Below are 4275 nucleotides of genomic sequence, written 5' to 3'. Positions count from 1 at the left end.
CTGGGAACGTACACTTTACAATCACAAGTAAAAGAAACAAAGGACGTGCATGCATATATTCTCAATTTTTGGTGTAAGACTTACAATTCATTTTTTATAGAAAATATCATATTTTCTGTAGATATACAAACCATTTTTTTTACAAAACATATACAAATCTTGTCATATACAAATATACTTATGAACTCACCAACATTCAGTGTTGATGTTTTTTAAAATCACTTGTATTCTCAGAGAACCAGTAACAAGTAATTCAGCTCTTTTGAGATCAAGTGATGCAACATTATGAAATTTACTTTTCTGTTATTTTTGTGTATCTGATGAACAAATATCTTATGTAAACAATCAACATCTGTGGTAGGTTCTGGAAAGATTAAGGGAAGAGAAATTGTATGCAAAGTTCTCCAAATGCGAGTTTTGAATTCGAAGGGTGGATTTTCTAGGTCATGTGGTCAGTGAAGAGGAAATACATATGGACCCCTCCAAGGTTAAATCAATTGAAGGTTGGGAAACTCCAAGAACCCCAACAAAGATCAGACAATTCTTAGGCCTCACTGGTTACTACAGGAGGTTCATACATAATTTCTCTAAGATCGCCAAGCCGCTCGCCGCTTTAACTCAGAAAGGTGTACCCTTCATCTAGGAGAAGAAACAAGAGGCTACTTTCCAAACCTTTAAACGAGCTCTATGCAACACCTCGGTCATGTCTCTCCCAGAAGGAACAAAAAACTTTGTGGTTTATTGTGATGCATCCAATCAGGGATTCGGTTGTGTACTCATGTAGCGCTGAAAAGTCATAGCCTACGTGTCAAGACAACTTAAGAACCACTAGGTGAACTACACCATACATGATCTGGAGTTGGGAGCAGTCTTGTTTGCACTAAATATTTGGAGGCACTACCTGTATGGAACAAAGTGCAACATCTTTACGAACCACAAGAGCCTCTTGTTGGGTTTTGAGCACTATAACACTCCTATGGTGCATATGCAACCCTAAATGCTTTGTATCTATGTTTTCTCTAATTATACATGTATTTTCAATTTTCCAAAGCATTCTCCCTAACTAGCATACAATTGTCAAATGAACAATACAACTAGTTAGATGACATACCTCTTAGAAGGGCTTGTAGTTCTCGACCTTTGAAGCTTGAGCACCCCAAGTGTGATGCCTCTAATGGTTCACAAACACCAATATGCAAGAAGAGGCTTAAGAGAATAAGTTACTTAACTCAAAAGATGGTGCAACCGATTTGGTTCATGAGGGTTCTTATTTATAGTATTGCAAATGCTAGGGTTACATTTTGTAAACTCTAATGCTCCATGACTTTTCACATTCTTATGCTCCATGGGTTTAACCTCCATGGACTATCCATGGATTATCACATTGGTTTAGCCCATCTAAATAATCATTGATCATTGGCCCACACTTTAAGAATCATTGATTTACATAATCAATCCCCATATATTTAATTAGTCTCTTTTGACCACAAAATTAATTCCAAATTAATTCTTGATCAATACTAATTAAATAATATGATTTCATATTAATATATTATACTTGTAATATATTAATAAATCATAAATAACCTTATTCTCAAAAGTCCATCCTATCAAATTGCACTAGTGAAGGCAACCCAAAAGGACCATGCTACAATCGGGTCAAGTACACCCCAGTTATAGTTATGGGCTTAGACACCAAATCCAATAGTCTCCTACTTGAATAAGTCTAATAAGTATAACTGCCAATGTGACTTCAAGATCCGACTTAGTAATCGTATGCTTTCAAAAACAGCTATCAAACTCTGACCTAGTAAGTAACACGTCCTACAGATAAGGGATCATATATTACTCTGTTCATAAAATATCTATGTGGACAAACACATGGAACATAGTCATACTTATTGTCCTGCAATTTATTTCCCGATTTTCGATTCATCTGACATAGAACATAACTGAACACATCAATTTAGTTCATAACGGGCCCGCCACATAGTCAAAACAGAATCATCGAGGTGCCCAAGATATTGCTTTTAATCCTCTTAGTATAAAAGGAACAGATAAACTTCGACATTATATGCTTGTACTAACTACTCATTAAATCATGTACAACGACACATGTATAACATCAAGTTACTGATGCGTTTTTGTGCCATCAATGCACAACCAACTCGTAGTCAACAACTCATATATCTTGGTTTGAAGATTATATGATATTATTGCCTCACAATTACCCGTGATAAATTCCATGAAGTAATTCAGGTGAGCGCGGGTTGATCCAATACGCAAATCATATATTAGGAGCACTCATGAATGGTGTAGCATACTCTTGCTATGTCTAACTCCTTAGACAATCTACAAGCCAACTCATGATAGTCTTCTTTCATACTTACTTCTAACGTACGATCGACTGTGGATAGTTTGAATAATTATTATTATTCTGGAAGTCAAAACATGCAAAGTGAAACAATAGTAAATAATTGACATAAGACAATAACTTTACTTATAAATAAAGCTCCCTTTATTCAATCATCAAATGTCAATTACAATTTAGCTATTACAAGTTTCTATTTATCTAAACTAAACTAATATCGTCTGTTAGCCCACTGCCCCTTACATGTTGCAAGTGCTTAACGCTAGTCAGTCCCTTTGTAAGGGTGTCTGCTGGGTTGTCCTCTAATAATACCCCCTTTACTACGAGGTGTCCTTCTTTTACTTGATGTCTTATGAAGTGGTAATTTTGGTTGATATGCTTGGATCTACCATGATCTCTCGGTTCCTTGGTTAAGGCAACCGCCCCTTCATTATCATAGAAAATCTCCATAGGCTCCTTTATGGATGGAATGACTCCAAGGTCTCTATTGAAGTTTTTCAACCATATCGCCTCCTTCAATGCTTTGCTTGTTGCGATGTACTCTGATTTGCATGTTGAATAACGTACACTCTCCTGCTTGGAACTTTTCCATGTTACTGCTCCTCCATTCAGGGTAAACACCTAGCCCGACTGAGAGTGGAAATTATCTATTTTGGATTGAAAGATGGCGTCGCTATACCATGTCACTCTCAAGTCATCACTCCCACCAAGGGTAATGACCCGGTCCTAAATCCTCCGCATGTAATTAAGAATGTTCTTAACTGCAGTCCAATGAGCTTTACCAGGGTTCCCTTGATATCTGCTGACCATGCTCAAAGCAAAGGCCACATCAGGGCGAGTACAAGTCATACCATACATGATTGAGCCAACCGTGGAAGCATATGATATTCGACTCATCTTTTCTATCTCAACCTCTGTACTCAGGCTCTGAGTCTTACTCAGTTTGGTATCGCTTTGGATAGGTAAGTCACCTTTCTTGGACTTATCCATGCTGAAACGTTTCAACACTTTGTCCATGTAGGTAGTTTGACTAAGTCATATTAGTCTTTTACTCCTCTTTCTTAATATCCTTATCCCTGGAATATAAGCATCTCCTTCGAGGTCCTTCATAGCAAAACACTTCCCAAGCCAGGACTTAACCTCCTACAAGGTTGGGAAACTGTTTCCTATGAGTAATATGTCATCTACATACGATACCAGAAAGCTCACTATACTCTCATTAGCTTTGACATATATACAGGACTCATCCTCGCTTCTCGAAAATCCAAACTCTTTGACTTTCTCATCAAAATAAAGATTCCATCTACGAGATGCTTGTTTTGATCCATAAATGGATTTCTCAAGCTTACACACTCTATTAGGGTACTCCGCATTGACAAAACCCTCTGGCTGACTCATGTAAACATCTTCAGCCAACTTTCCATTAAGGAAAGAGGTTTTGACATCAATTTTCCATATTTCATAATCATGAAATGCAGCTATAGCCAACATAACCCTTATAGATTTAATATTCGTTACTAGTGAGAAGATCTCATCATAGTCAACTCCAGGAGTTTGAGTAAAGCCTTTCGCGACCAATCGCGCTTTATATGTGTGCACTTTCCCATCCATATCGGTCTTCTTCTAGAAGATCCATTTGCACCCGACTGTGTTATGGCCTGGCTCGCAACCTGTAGGTGTTGTGAAGGATGTGTTCACCCGGTGTACTCTAAAAAATCTATTGGCATGTATTGCGGGTGGACTCCCTAAAACTGTCAATAAATGAGATAAACCATGGCAGCTATGGACTTAGCGCCTGTTAAATGAACCCTGGAAACTATGGACTTGGTGCATGTTATATACCTTGACAATGATGGACTTCATGCCTATTCCTTAGGACAATCTTTAGGAATAAATAATGAGGA

The sequence above is a fragment of the Lactuca saligna genome, chromosome 4 (assembly GCF_052625555.1).
Source record: "Lactuca saligna cultivar CGN05327 chromosome 4, ASM5262555v1, whole genome shotgun sequence".
Taxonomy (NCBI): Eukaryota; Viridiplantae; Streptophyta; class Magnoliopsida; order Asterales; family Asteraceae; genus Lactuca; species Lactuca saligna.
This window is presented reverse-complemented; position numbering follows the sequence as displayed.